Source organism: Dermacentor andersoni, chromosome 8, assembly GCF_023375885.2.
Source record: "Dermacentor andersoni chromosome 8, qqDerAnde1_hic_scaffold, whole genome shotgun sequence".
Taxonomy (NCBI): Eukaryota; Metazoa; Arthropoda; class Arachnida; order Ixodida; family Ixodidae; genus Dermacentor; species Dermacentor andersoni.
This window is the reverse complement of record NC_092821.1, coordinates 109,110,694-109,127,355: the sequence shown is the minus strand read 5'-3', so window position 1 is coordinate 109,127,355 and position 16,662 is coordinate 109,110,694.

Here is a 16,662-nt window from a genome sequence, read left to right as displayed (position 1 = left end):
CTCGTTTCCGGCAAGCGTTAGAACTACGCCGAAAGTCAACCGCTCAGTCAGCAAGCACGGCACAACCCTCACTAAGCCCTGCCAGGCTCTTTCCCCTTTTATACTGCTGCCTAGTTCCTTACAGTAGTTTAGCAGCACTCAGAACGCGTCCACAAATCGGAAAAATTGCACTAAAAAGCACATCATCACTTTGAAACACTACACAAAAGCAATAAGTTAAAAAAAAATCCTGCCTCAGGAAGAAAAACATCAGTAACAAGCAATTTTGAGGCTGATTCCCACGTTAGGGGCTTCGACTTAAGCCATCGGCGTTACCGTTGAGACTCCCCTTTTTGTAACGCACCTCAAAGGAATATTGTTGCAAAGCGAGGCTCCAGCGCAGGAGGCGGCCATTTTTGGGAGAGATGGTCTGCAGCCATTGGAGAGGGCAGTGATCCGTTTCAATGATAAACCTCGAGCCGGCTAGGTAACATGACAATTTCTGAACGGCCCACACGATACACGCACACTCTTTCTCGGTGGCGCTATACGCCTGCTCACGACTGGTCAGCTTACGACTAGCATACAGGACGGGGTGTTCTACTTCTCCATTTTCCTGTTGGCACAGTACAACGCCCATGCCTCGCTCACTAGCATCACACTGAACAACGAACCCTTTTGTGTAGTCGGGCGATCGTAGCACAGGCTGGCTTGTTAGGGCGCTCTTTAGGGCGCTAAAAGCTCTTTCCTTCGTCTCATCCCAGACGACTGTTTGCGGCTCTGTTTTTCTTAGAGCATCCGTCAAGGGAGCCGCGATATCAGAGTACCTGGGGATGTACCTCTGATAGTAGCCGGCGACACCTAAGAACGACCGAATATCGGTCTTCGTGCGCGGTTGCGGGAAGTCTCGCACAGCGGCCACCTTTATTTCAGAGGGGCGGCGACGACCCCGACCAATCACGTGTCCGAGGTAGACAACCTCGGCCTGTGCTAACTGGCACTTGGGAGCTTTGACTGTCAAGCCCGCATCGCGCAGGCGGGTTAGCACTGCCCGCAAGTGGGCCATATGCTCAGGCCAGGATGCGGAGAATATCGCTACGTCGTCTAGATACGGTAAAGCGAATTCTTGCTGTCCCCGCAACACTTTATCCATGAGGCTTGAAAAGCAGTATGGCGCGTTCTTCAAACCAAAACTCAAAACTTTAGGACGGAATGTCCCCATTGGTGAAATGAACGCCGCATACCTACTAGCCTCTTCTGTAAGTGGAACCTGCCAATAACCCCTGACAAGATCTAGGGTGGAAATAAACTGAGCGCTACTCACTCTCTCAAGGCGCTCCTCGATGTTAGGGATCGGATAAATTTGATCCTTAGTGATGGAATTAAGCCTGCGGTAGTCGACGCAACGACGAGGTTCCTTGCCCGGTACCTCAACTAAAATCAAAGGGGAGGTATAATCACTCTCACCCGCTTCAATAACACCGAGCTGTAGCATTTTCTTTACCTCAGCCTCCATAATATCGCTCTGGCGGGGTGACACCCGGTACGCCTTGGATCGTACTGGCTCTGGGGAGGTAAGTTCTATGTCATGAGTAAGGACAGAAGTCCTACCAGGCCTCTCAGAGAACAGACCTTGAAACTCTTGTAAGAGCTGGTGTAGTTCTGTTTTCTGCTCAGGCGACAGCGATGCTTTACTTATTAAGTCACTAATGACTTGATCGGTGTCTTTCCTGTTTGTCACTGAGCCTAGTCCCGGAAGCTCGACCGGAAGCTCTTCTAACTTTCCCGCATCGGGAATTTCCTCTCCAGTATCTGGTGCCTTTAATGCTACAGGCTCAATTTTATCCCGTTCGGGCGTGCTCTGAATACCAGCTTGCTGCGCCTCTGACCCTTTCTCATCGTTCAACAACGTCGGCCCCGCAACTACCGCCTTTGCAGCGAGCTCCCGAACCTTCGATCTGGTTAAGGCCTGAACGCTAGCCTCACCAAACAAAAGCCCCTTCTCGCGCAGGAGGTGATCGGACCTGTTCGAAAATAGGTACGGGTACTGGGGGGGCAGCATAGATGACACTGCGGCCTCCGTCTCAAGTGCTCCGAAAGGTCCTTCAATAAGCACTTTTGCTACCGGCAGACACACGCTATGAGCTTCCACTGCTTGCTTGATCCATGCGCACTCGCCCGTGAACATTTCGGGTTCTACGTAAGAGGGGTGAACTACATCCATTGTAGCTGCGGAATCGCGAAGCACTCGGCACTCTTTCCCGTTCACGAGGAGGTCTCGCATGTAAGGCTCGAGAAGCTTCATGTTCTCGTCAGTGCTGCATAAAGACAAAAACACGACTTGTGTTTTTGTTTCTGGACACTGCGCCGAAAAGTGACCCGGCTTCTGGCACGTATAACAAACGCGCGCTTGCCTCGTCTCGAACCGCTTTCTGCTTTCGGCTTCGGTTGCCGCCGTCTCCTTACGTTCGGTCGGACTGCTTTCACTCGCATCCGCACTACGTGTATCCCCCTTTGCTCTCATGGGTGTGAACTTCGGCCTCTCAAACTTGGAGCCAAATTCACCCTTTTGACCGTCCTTAGCTCCGCGAGCCCGACGCGTCACAAACTCCTCGGCTAACTCAGCGGCTCGAGCCACCGTACTAACGTCTGGCCTATCCAAGACCCAGTACCGCACGTTCTCAGGTAACCGACTATAAAACTGTTCTAGCCCGAAACACTGCAGAACTTTCTCGTGGTCACCAAACGCTTTCTCTTCTTTGAGCCACTCCTGCATGTTTGACATAAGCCTGTACGCAAACTCTGTATATGACTCACTTTTGCCTTTCTCATTTTCCCGAAACTTCCGACGGAACGCCTCCGCTGACAGCCGGTACTTTTTTAGCAGACTCGATTTCACTTTGTCGAAATCCTCTGCCTCCTCTCTCTCCAAGCGAGCGACTACGTCGGCCGCCTCGCCGGGTAGCAAAGTGAGCAAGCGCTGTGGCCACGTTTCCCGAGAGAACCCCTGCTTCTCGCACGTTCGCTCAAAGTTAACCAGGAACAAACCAATGTCCTCTCCAAGCTTAAACGGCCGCATCAGGTCAGTCATTTTGAACAATACTCGTTCTCCTGCACCGTGTGCCTGACTTCCATTACGAGCGCGTTCCATCTCTACCTCGAGACGCTTCATTTCCAAAGCGTGTTCGCGCTCTTCTTTTTCTTTCTGTTCTTTTCGTTCACGCTCATCTTTCTCTTTCTGTTCTTTAAGTTCACGCTCCCTCTCCTCAATGGTCTCAAGGCATTCCGACAGCTCGTCATCCTCAGCTTCTAACTCAAGAATAGCCCTTAGCAGTTCTGGTTTTCTGAGTTTGTCTGAGACATCCAGACCCAACTCTCTTGCAAGCTCCAGCAATTTCGGTTTGCGCAACGACTTCAAATCCATGGCTGCTCTGAATGCTGCTTTCTCTACTGTCTACTATTGTCTTGCCGCAAACTAACCCGGCAGCAACGACAACCACAATTACCAGCTCTGTTTCTGACACTAACAAAAGCCTGGCAAAACTCAGAAGAAGAAAGTCCCGCACTCACCAAACCTCGCAGCCAAGAATTCCGCGCAGTCGTTCCGCTGCAGGCAACCAGTCATCACACAGGGCTCGTTGCACTGCTCCCGGATGGTCGTTGTGCTGCTCAGCATACAGTCAACCACATCTCTTCGCTGCTGGCCTCCGTTGTCGCGATCTCACCGCTGGCAACCAGTTGTTGGAATCGCACCGCTGGCACGAGTTGTTGGAGTCTCGGTGCTGACGCCCGTTATTGCCAATGGGTCGCAAGCCCCAAGGGTAGCGTTGGCCTGGCGGCCTGGGGCACTGGAAGCATCCGAAGGTCCCGGCAAAGCAAGAGAAGACTGGTAACAGAACAACTTGTTTATTCTAACATAGCAAAAGAGCGGCCGGTCAGGTCGACCGAAGTGGAGAGACGGGAGAGCACGTAACTCAACAGTACAAATCGGAGCCTCTCTCCTGGCGTCCGGGGGCAGCTGCTCTTATACTCTCGGCGTCGCGGTCCAAAAGGGAAGGTCACGGGATGAAGGTCACGGGATGAAGGTCACGGGACGGCGGAGCATGAGCCCACGACGGCGCGCACGGTCGAGCCGAGAGACCTGCTGAACCGAGTGCAGTGACGCATCGCCAACCCGCCCACACGACGGCGCGAACGGTTGAGCCGAGAGACCTCCAGGCTCCTCATTCGGGGAACTCCGCTCCCCGGCTGCCGCGCTTTGACAAGCGAGGGCACACACACACACACGCACACACGAAGACACGTGGCACTGAAACACGCCTGGACACGCTTGGCGGGTAGGCGTTGCGGCGGCGTCGAACGGGCCAAAATGTCCGCCGCTTTGAACAAAGCCCCGGCGTCCGTTGCATCCGCGCCGGCATTACCGCGCGTTGTAGGCGAAACGTAACAATGCAGAGCAGGAAACTACCACGGTCGGCGATATTCACAGTGGACTTTCTCTCCTTCTCTTAATTTTTCCTTTCCCTTTACCCGTCTCCCAGTGTAGGGTAGCCAACCGGACTGAGTTGTGGTTAACCTCCGTGCCATTCATTTATCATTCTCTCTCTCTCTCCTAGAACAACTTTAGGATATATATGTCCTAAAGTTGTTTTAAGAGAGAGACAGACATATATATATATATATATATATATATATATATATATATATATATATATATGTGTGTATATATATATAAATATGTATATATATATATATATATATATATATATATATATATATATATATATATATATAACTAATAGCAATGGAGTGGCTCGAGGCCTCGTGGAAAGAAAGAAGGACGGAAGGTGCATATTATGATGTTTAAATTACGTTACATGGGTGGTATTATGGGGGTTTACAAACAGGTTTTTCGAGCGGCTTTGCATAGCCGAAGACCAAGCTCCATTATATTGTCACGTGGTCGTGACGGCAAAGAACACAGTAGCAATACTGTGAAAGGCAAAACTAGCTTTTATTGGGCGAACCTGTGCCCACAAAACAGGCTACACTTAAAGCACAACGAGAGCGGCGAACACAGTCGGCGATCGTCGAAAATCTGATCAGCGGGTCCAGCGCGTCAGCTTTTATACAGCAGTCATCGAATATTCCAGACTAATCGTTGGGACCCGCGTGCCTTCCACAAAGTTCTACACCATTCGCGTCACGCGATAAAATCAGATAACACAAGGTCCGGCGACAACATACAGCGGATAGAAGCATCGATAACTTTCCAGAAACTTCGGATACATGCAGGCGCGTCCCGCGCTGTGCGATAAGATTTGTTAGGCGGCGAAACGTGGTCGCCCGATAAATATAAGTACACGTGTCAATATGCTTTCCATTCCACACACACACACACACACACACACACACACACACGCGCGCCCACACGCACACACGCGCACACGCGCACACGCACACACGCGCACACGCGCACGCGCGCACGCACGCACGCACGCACGCACGCACGCACGCACGCACACACACACACATATATATATTTGCGTTTTTTGGCACGTGTACAAAAGCCACTGATAAGTCTGGGTCGCCAATTCCTAATACTTCCTATAGTCTCACAAAACACGCTAATTGTTTACACGAACTGGTTCTGCGCAGCACACTGAGAGCCTCGCTACACTCGATGTGCCTTTAAATGTGAGTACTTATTACTTCGACCCGCTTAATTTACTGCACGTAAGAAACTTAAGCTTGAGGGCAAACACAGAAGATAAATCTATTTAAGAGATTGCAAATTTCGGATGTTTCCGCTAATATGTTGAAGAGTTATATTGGCAGGAATATGACCGTGACTAGAGTCTGAAGGGGGGCTGTCCCTTATGCGCATGACGCCATACACTGGAGGTCGCTGCCTTTGTTGACGCTTTCGAGATTGTCCAATAGACACTGCCACACTAGAGAAAAAGTGCGCATGTATAACAATATTACAGACACAATATTTACATACCCTAAGTGCGCGTTTCTAAACGAATCTTCTTTTGTAACCTTCCCCTTCCACTACGGGCGGTGAGATTCGCGAACGCCGTGCCACCTGTACGCAGCGCGGCAAACTAGGGACGGGAGAGGCTGCTGCACTCTTTGCAGGCTCGTATCTGTTGTTGCCGTATTTAGTGCGATTATCATTCATCAAAGACACTGCCACACTAGACAAGAAGTGTTTATGTATAACGATATATTAAGTACAAAAGTTCGGCAGTATGCTACATTCTAGCTGTAACACGTCAAGGAGAAAGCCTGCTGCCCACTCGGTAACGTATCAAGCTATACGATGGTAGGGGTCAGACTTCTCGCAAGACATAACGAGCCGCAGTCTGAAACGCACGGGTGGCAAGCCATTGTCTGCACAGCTTCGGCTTGCTCTCTACGTTGCCGTCTCGCATTGTCGCGTTGCTGCTTTCGCAGTTGGGCTTCCTCGGCTCGTTTTCGACGCTTTGCTGCGGCTAGCTTCGCGTGCTCGTCTAGCGGGTTCAGACTCGCGCCAACGACGTTTCTCTTCGAGACTTTACGTTGCATCTCCTCAGCAGCGAAAAGGAGCACTCGAGGCCGAACGCCTTGCTCCCACCGCTTCCCACGCGGCACCTCGTTTCTCGCTTGGCGAGCATTCTCGGCCGTAGCGTACTTCCGAGGGGGGTATGTAATGCTTTATTGATGGTTTGGATGCTTGTCTCGAGCTTTTTTTTTTATTGAAACCTATGCGACTCTGTGCGCTGTACGAGTGATTTCATTGAATGTATGAGCCATTACATTCTTGCTTGCTTACGGCGCTATAAGCCATTGCTGATGATGATAATTTTCGCGCCACTCGACTAGACGCCACCGTAAGGGGGTATGAGCCATTGCAACGAGCTTCTTAAGACTTTCCCCTTAGTATTTATATATCCTAAGATCCTAAGAGCACATTCTAAAACGAATCTTGTTTTCTAACCTTCCCGGACCACTATAGACGGTGACATTTGCGAACACCCTGTCACCTGTACGCAGCGCGGCAAATTTGGAATGAGAGACGCTGTTGCACCCTTTGCAGGCTCGTATGTGCTGATGACGTATGAATGCGATTACCATTCATTGCCTACTTAAGCCAGCTTGAGTCTATCCATGTTCTTACGATCACCCAGGGACCCAAGTTGTCTACTACTGGCAACTACAGAATCCGGTAATTGTGCTGGCAACACTGTCTAAATAAACAAAGATGGCTACGACATTTAGGGTCACGGCTGGTCTTTCACTTGATCCTGAGCTCATGTTTCTCTTTCGTGGCGTCGAATGGAGGTGTTTCGTCGAAGCGGAAAGGTTCGTTGCTGCCGATCACCTCAATTAGATTTGTCTCAAGGATTTCAGCGACAAAGCCGCAGAAATAGTTGCGCTGCTCGTGTAACCGTCTGGCATATCCAACGGGTCGCTGGGCATGCCAGACGGTATCAAATATTTTATTGCGGCAGCAATTATATATGGATACTCCAGGCGCATTCTTGCCGTCGGCGTCACTGTCGCCGTGATGCTCCGTATAAAGCCCAAGGCCGATAACACCACCGCCACGCGTCGTATGCTGTATGTGCGAGTGAAAGCACGCGAGGGAAGCTGGCGATCGCGGCTCAAACTGACGCGCGCGAAGGAGAAAGCGGGAAGCAAACGCGCCGTCTTCCGTCGCGCGAAAGGCCATGGGGGGATGGGAGGGAGGCAGGGGGGGGGGGGGGGGGCGTCGTCGTGCTCTGGCAGTAACTGCGAATTTTACGACCGGGCGCAAGGGAAACTGACGATTGTGGCTCTATCACGTGCGCCATATATGAAAAATTGGCAGCGGCTTAGCTCGGCTCTGCCAGGATGTACGTAGCGAAAGCTAAGGCATAGCATGGTTAGCCTTGGTTAATCTTGATTGCAAGTACAGGTCAGTCTGGTTGTCTAGCTACGTTGCGGCGTTTAGCCAGTCGTTCGGCGCGCTGTTCGTCTGTTTCCTGGGCGATTCGTTTCCTCTTCATCTTGTTCCGATGTCGATTCAGGGCCTCCTCCTGCTTATCAGAATTGTCGCCGTCCGTACTGCCGCCTCAACTGTGGTTGCGGTGCACGTGAGCTCTTCTTTTCAATCCTTCGACATGTTATCAGGCATGTGACGCAGCTGGCAAAGCGAGCGGAGGCGAACGCAACGACGAGAACGCGGTCTGACGTCATACCAAACGGCGGCGGCGGAAGTCACGGCGCTCCGCAGCGGCGGAACACCTGTGGCTCGGTGCTACAACGCATACAACGCATACAACGTACAGAAGCGCGGTGCCTAGCCGAGTGGTACAAAAAAGACCATGCGACCTTCTTAATGGCTCCCACCCCCGTAAGAAAATGGCTCACACCCAGGAAGCAAGCAAGAAATGCAATGGTTCATATCCCAGTAAGGCTGACGCTGCAAGCGCTCAGCAAAGTGAAGCGAACAGTGCATACATTCATTGAAATAATGAAAACAACACAGAGAACAGCATACGTTTCAATACCCTGCTGAGAGGATGCAACGCAAAGTCGAATAGAAACGTCGTAGGGTACGAGTCTGACTCCCGCTATACGAGCGCGCGAAGCCGCAGCCAAGAGTCGAAAACGAGCCGAAGAGAGCCGAACTGCGAAAGCAGCAACGCGACGATGCGAGACGGCGCATTACCACGTGTGCAGCAGGCTTTCGCCTTCCCGTGTTACGGTATCGTGTGTAACATGCTGCCGTTTTTTTTTGTTTGCTTGCTTAGTGGGGTACGAGCCATTGCGGATGGCGATAATTTTCACGGATGGACGCGAAAAATGCCGACCACCGAGAGGCTAACAGCTAAGCTGTAAACGTTCCCACAGAAACGCCCCTGGGAGTTGCCTAAGTAAGCGTAAGCATGGTGCCGCTTGCTCCTCTCCACGCAGCCCGGTGTCATTATCACTTGTTAGGAAACTTGATCCGACCAGCATAAACGACAGCACTGCGCCGACACGAATTGCAGTGCATGGCGGCGCAAGGTGAATTGACGAGGCAAGCAAACTACTGCAGGTGGCGCCACCAGGTGCGCTGACGACGATCCGATCAATATAAGCCGTTATCGCTGCTTACAGCCTTATTCATTCGCGTCGAATTAATAATAATTTTAATTGTGGGGTTTTACGTGCCAAACCACTTTCTGATTATGAGGCACGCCGTAGTGGAGGACTCCGGAAATTTCGACCACCTGGGGTTCTTTAGCGTGCACCTAAATCTAAGCACACTGGTGTTTTTCGCATTTCGCCCCCATCGAAATGCGGCCGCCGTGGCCGGGATACGATCCCGCGACCTCGTGCTCAGCAGCCCAACACCATAGCCACTGAGCAACCACGGCGGGTATTCGCGTCGAACCGTTATAAACCGTGATCAGCCGGTACTCCGGCGGCGGCTGCGTATCGCGCAGCCACACGGCCCTTAATCTAGAATGCGATCGGCGAAAAGGACACTGTGCAGCGAGTGCTGATAGATTCGTGGCGCGCTGTGTTCTCGCCGCTCACTTGGCGTTGAAGCGTGAGGCAGTACAAAGGTCAATTCGCTCGCAGCTGAGTATCCTATGTTGAAAGCGATCGTATTACGTGACGGACGAGCGTTTGTCCTCTTAGGGAAGGCACAGAAGTGCTTACGGATTAAAAAAAATCGGCAAGTGTTTTAAACGCTTTCCGTTAAACACACGCCCAGTGTTAAACAGACGGCATTTAAAAAAACGGCAAGGGTGTAAGCACTGGTTCGTGGCGTTGCTTCGCTGCTGCAGGAGAGGTAGTTGAGTGTTTTTGAGCTTCACAGGTGACTTGCGTCGTGGTATATGAATATATCCCATAGCATATGTTACAATATCTAGGCATTAGCGTCGTTCGTTCTATCGGACGCTAAATACGAATATGGCGCACTGGAAGAAGGAGGCTAAAGACGGTAAAGTTATCTGGTCAGTGTGTCTTGGGATAAAAACAAATGAGAGTTCCCTATGAGAGTGGGGGTGCACCTTTCTCGTTATGGTTAGCTGATTCGTGTGGTAAGGTCGTCTGCGTCCGATGACTCGCGCTCGTTCGTGCTCGAGGACCGGGGCTTGGCAACACAGAAGACACCTGCCGCAAGTGGTGATACTTGAACGAAAAAAACCAGTCAAAAACACAAAGGACAAGAGGAGAGGCTCACACCACAACGACAGTCGTTGTGGTGTGAGCCTCTCCTCTTGTCCGCAAGTGGTGACACATGAGAAGTGAATAGTACCCACACGGACCAAGTTGAGTTTCTTCCAACGGGTTCGCGAAATTCAGCGAGGATTTTCTTTTGAGCAATGCCATTTGTATTTGTGTATATGTATGACTTGAAAACTTGTTGAACTAGTGGTGCCGGAATTTAGCTGCGTGCGCCAATTGCGAGCTAAGTGCGAAGCAAGATTACGAGGCTACAGGGCATTTCTGCCGGAGACAGAGATGATAAATAATCCAAGTTGGCTACGATGGTTAAAAGAATTATACGACTACAGTACACCGGTGGGACGACTGTGAAACGGGACGCATCCTGTTCGAATTTGTGCCGAATGCGAGAGGTGTGACACCACACTTTGTACTAAGCATCTACATTACCCCCCCCCCCCAAAAAAAAAAAAAAAAACGCATCTCCGGTCATAAAAGCGCTCAAGAAAGCAAAGTCCATCGTTGCGAACTCCCCACTGGTAGTGGGAAGACATTTCATCGCGCGTCATATGACGTGGGCATACCCAAAGAACGACAAGAAAGTCTCGCAACTCTGGAATCACGTGCAGGGTTTAGGGCTAATCCTGCACACGGATCCTAGTGAACCAACGAAGGTGGTTTATAGCGTTAGCAGGGACTCGTACCCAGACCTAACACTGAGCCTAAACACCGCGAAAGTCAAATGGACTAACACGATAGTTAATCTCGGTAGCGACCACTGCATAGCATCGAGAAAGGTAGAACCAGCCAAACTCAAGGACCCGAGAGGGAGAACGAGAAAGATAGCCGGTTGGGACAAATTTAGGCACATCAGAAATAACAGCTCCCTGACAACAACCAACCACATAGTCTCGTGGACGGAGGAACTCAAGAGACACCTAGAATCTGTCACCGAGGAAATTCCCGCTCGAGAAGAAACGGGCATAGTGAACAGTAAACTACTGCATATGTGGGAAGCCTACAACAAAGAGATGGAACAATCAGACGCAATCGAAAACTCAAACTAATAGCGCAACTCTCCAAGGAATGAAAAATCACGTGACGTACCTTACCAGACGACAATGGGGCCAGACGTGCGACAGAATGAATGGCAAACTACGAATGAAAGACACACGGTCGCTGCTAAGGCACCTCCTAGATACTACAAAAACTCAAAAAAGGGAGATAAGTCAAAACTAAAATCCTCCACAAATCCTCGTTCACGGATAAAGAGGTCCTTGAGGAAATCAAAAATAAATACCTATGCATTGCCCCACCGATCCTGCTAGGAGCCTACTAAGGAAAGGCTAACGCCACAATGGACGAGCCCCTCGAGGTCAAGGACGAGCCCAAGCAGAGGTCAGGGAAGTCATGCATAAGGTGCGCACCCCATCAGTGCCAGGCAAGGACAGAATCACAAAGAAGATGCTAAGGAACCTCGACGACGTATCAGTTACCGCCATAATCCGATACATGAACGAGTGTTGGGACAAAAAACAAATCCCCTACTCGTGGAAACACGCGAGGATAATTTTCATCCGCAAGCCAGGCAAAGCGCTTAAACTAGAAAACCTCGGACCAATATCATTACCGTCATGCCTAGGCAAGATTAGGGAGCACGTAGTCCTAAGAGGACTCCAAGAGCTTTTCGGCAAGACAGGGTATTTCCTCGAGACAGTTATAGGATTCAGACCACATCTATCTACGCGGGATACGATGCTTCTTCTCTCTGCAGAAGTAGCAAACCTTAGGGATCAACGACGAAACAGTGCCATTTTAGCTCTTGGTTTAACTAAGGCTTTCGATAGCGTCGAACACGAGGCAATACTCGGCTTCCTTGATGGGTTCGGTGCAGGTAAGAAACGCATGCATACATAAGAGCCTCCTATCCAACAGAACGGCTGAAATTAGAATAGACACGATCGAATTGGAAGCTCTTAACCTCCCCAAACGAAGGCACGCCGCAGGGATCAGTCCTGTCCCCTTTTCTTTTAAATGTTGCCCTGATACCTATGACGGCGAGACTCAACCAAACAGAAGGCATAAAACGCGCTCTGTACGTGAACGATATTAGACTTTGGAATACTGAAGGATCAGACGCTGAAATGCAAGAAAGACTACAACGAGCGGCAGATGTAGTTGCAGAACACGCGAAATCCGTAGGACTATCATGCTCCCCTAAAAAATCCGAGCTGCTGGTGCTAAAAAAAAACATCCGGGAAAGGAGAATTGATACCAGACATAAGGATAAAGCTAAAAGGAAACGAAGTCCCAACAGTAAGGACACTAAGCACATCAAGTATGCACATACAGAGCGACGGCAAAAGTAGTTTTTACATAAAGAAGCTAAAGAGCAGCGTTTCGCAAACGATGCGCCTCATTAGACGAATCTCCAACACAGGGGCAGGTAAGAAGCCGGCGTGAGACGCTTCTCGCAGGCCTTCGTGATAAGTCGAATAGTATATCTCCGTCTCCATGCCAAAAGGGCAAATAAACAGCCTCATCCGCCAGGCTTACAAATCAGCCCTAAGCCTACCCTTAAGCACCGCTACAAACAAGTTAAACTTACCAGGGATATACAGTACAATAGCAGAGCTCAAAGAAGCTCACCTCACTTCGCAAAGAGAGAGATTATGCAAGACCAAGCATGGGAGAGCCATTCTAAGCAGGGTGGGCTCGAATACAAGGTTTGACAGGGAAAGAGACGATAGAATCGTATACCTAAAAACCATCTCGAAAAATTCTTACAATCAAACCAATCGAAAAAACTATCGTGCCTGACGTCACAAAGAGAGAAGAGCAGCGAGAGCCAAGGCGCTTCTCAAACACTATGCAGATGGCAAAGCAACAGTTTACACAGACGCGGCAGAACACCTTGATAGAGATGCCTTTTCGGTTGGCACAGTCGATCACGAGGACAAACCCGTACACGCAGTCACAGTCCCCGTAAGGAGACCGGAAGACGTGGAAACTGCCGCAATTGCTTTAGCGATCGCGTCCGCGGAGGCTAAAATTGTATTTGACAACTCAAAAACTGTCATCAGAAATTTCTCGAAAGGGAGAATATGCTCTACCGAATACCGAATCCTCAAAAGACGGAGCGGAACCAGACCACGCTTAGTCAGATTTAAATTATATGGGTGCCTGCGCACTGCTCCCATCCGGGAAACGAGGCCGCACACAACTACGCCCGAGGATTTATCGTCCGGGCAGTGGGTGACTGGGATCTCAGATCGGTGAAGGACTGCACAGTCACTTACTGCGTGACTGCGATGTACTATAAGAGCCATAGGTTTTATTATCCGACCCCGGACGAAAGTCTAGACAAACAGGAACAGGTAACACGGAGACAACTCCAAACAGACATACTACCGAATCCACATAAACGGCCAATCATATACCCAAGCGCATACTCTCCTACATGTCAGCTTTGCTCTCATCCAAGAGCACATATTCCACGTGTGTTATGCGAATGCCCTGAGGATCCAGGTCCTGAGGTACTCGAAGACTCGAAGAGTTGAGTGGGAGTCTGTGGTGACCAGCTCGGAAGCTCATATGCAAAAGAGGACCGTACTGCGCGCTTTGGAGGTCGCAAGACGCCACCTCACAGAGCTTCAACGCCGGGACAAAAACCAGTCCGCAAAGAAACGAAGGGCTGTAGATGTCAGGGCAGCCGCTCTTACTTTTCTAACAATTTTGCCGAAATAAAATGTAGCTGTGCAGGAGTTCGCGGGATCGAATCCCGGCCACGACGGCCGCATTTCGATGGAGCCGAAATGCGAAAACACCCATGTACTTAGATTTTGGTGCACGTTAAAGAACCCCAGGTGGTCAAAATCTCCGGAGTCCTCCACTACGGCGTGCCTCATAATCTGAAAGAGGTTTTGGCACGTAAAACCCCATAATGTAATTTTTTAAATACAATTTTTTAATTCTTAATACGCCTGCAAGAAGTCTTGGCAAAAGTTATACAAGCTATGTTCGATGTATGATAGGACATGTTAATTATGTTGTGCAAAAATTTTAATGATTCCACATCCTGATGTACTGAAAGTAATGTTAGTTTCGGTGTAGGGAGGGCAGACGAGGGCGAAAAATAGTGGTCATACCGGTGAAAAATTAAGCGGATGGCTTTACTGTTAGTTGTTTCTAGTTTGATTACGCTATTTTGGTTATGGGGTGACCATACTCTGGCGGCATAATCGATAATGGGGCGAACAAGAGTTTTATACATTAAGAGTTTAGTAGCGTTCGGAGGCTTCTGCATAGTACGATGTAGGTATCCAAATTGTCTTAGGGCACTTGAACTTGTTTGCTCAATGCTTGTAGACCATGAGAGATTGCGAGTACATGTCGTGCCAAGGTATTAATATTGTCGAACTCTGGTTAAAGATGATCAATTCGAGGAATATGCCTTAATTACAGGCGCCACTTTTTTACAAGGACAAAAGAGCCGTCGTTGAAAAATCGATGTTCATTTTCCATTTTTCTAACCAAGCACTGAGAGGCGAAGGCATCGTTCAGTCGCTTATTACTAGTCTCACAGTCAATCACGTCGTATACGACGCAATCGTCAGCATAAGGACGAATGTTGGAAGAAGGATCTTTTTGGTAGGTCAGTGACACAAATGAAAAACAATGAAGGACCCAGAACTGATCCTTGAGGAACCCCAGAGCCTGCTTCAAAAATTGATGACATTGCGGAACTAAAGCCGGCGCATGGGACCGGTTAGAAAGGAAGCTAGCAATCCGATCGACCAGACGGTAATTTTTCAGTACCGCATTTAATTTTTGCGAGCGGTGAGAATGAAGCGATGAATCCAAAGCTTGAGAAAAATCAGCGAAGATAGCGTCAACCTGTTTACCGAAATCTAATTGATAAGCAATGTTATTGGTGAAATCGGTTAATTACGTGATGGTACTGAAGCCACGTGCAAAGCCATGCTGAACATTAATTAGTTGGAATGTTGTTCGACTCAACAAAATCCATTATGTGTTTGTGAATAATATGCTTCAGCATTTTGCACGAGTGGGAAGTTAAGGAAAGTTGTAAGGTCTGTCTTGTAGCCTGTTTTCTACAAGGGTACCATTGCTTACTCTTGCATGTTCCCAGGATGAAGAAACGATTCTCGTTTCCAGAGCCTTATTGAATATAATTTTAAGATAACGTGATGTTCATTGTGAATAGCGAAGTAAAAACGAATTCGGAATATCATCAGAGCCACTAAATGTTCTTGTGCCCAGCTTTAAAATCCCTTAATGACGTCATTAAAATTAACTGTAATGTCGGAAAAACATCTGAATCATTATCAAAAGCAGGGCAGACGTTAGAATCTTTTGTGTACACAGAATGGAAATATTCATCGAATGCATTGGAGATGCGCACAGTATCATTTACATTTTAATCATTGATAGTAAATGAAGATGAAGAATTAGTAACAGGCATGACAACGCCAGAACTTCCGAGGATTATTTCTTAGTTATCCTGGCCGCTCGACATGAAAGAAAAAAAAAATCTTTGGCCAGATTCATTTTCAGATTTAGTTCGTGCTTGGCAGCTGTGAACCTAGCAATGACATCAGGGTCATTACTGCTTTTTTTCCCACTTTTGCGCTGAACTCGCCCTTGACGACAGTATACCATGTTTGCACTTTTCTCATTGCTAATTGAACATCTTCGTTAAACTTTTCAATTTCTTCATCATCAAGACTGGAGATTTGAGCGTACGTTTGTGCCACCTTTAATTTATATATTTTAGTGTGCAGGAAAGCTGATGAAGCACTTGGTGCACGAACGACAAACAATACAATTTTCTGCTGTACCTAATTGAATTAAAGAAATGATAAATAAATAGAAATTACAGTGGATAAAACGAAAGGAACTGGCCACATGTGGCATACAAGCTGGGATGTCTTTGCCGCCCACATCCTCGCGCTATGCTTGCGATGCTCTCAGCAATTGAGCTACCGCGGCGCCGCTTTCCCATCCACTTTCCGCGGGGACTTACGTTCGCCTTATGTTAGGCGGCATTCTCGAAGCGAGAGCCTGTTTGTTTACACAACGTCCTTCGATATATGATGGCACCTTGTTGACAAACATTAATTTGCCCAGACCAACGTTCCGAAACTGTCTCAGGTTTTCCCTAATTGCGTTTGCGCCCGCTCACGCATTTGGCAAACAACGAGTCTGTTTGCGACCTGTCGACCCGCATTGGGAAGAACGTTGTAAACAAGTTCGTTATCCCATGAGGCCAGAAACTTATCTACAACTTTCTACAAGGCCGGAAACTTATCAGTTGTCCATAGCATGACTCGCGCTCGTGTTCAACATGGCGACCATTACTTTGTTTTCGAAGGTGTATGACGAACCGTGAATTTATTAAGGCAGATGTATGAAGGCTCACGTCACGTTATTGTCCGTGCTTACTGCCCCATCACCCCCTCACTCTTA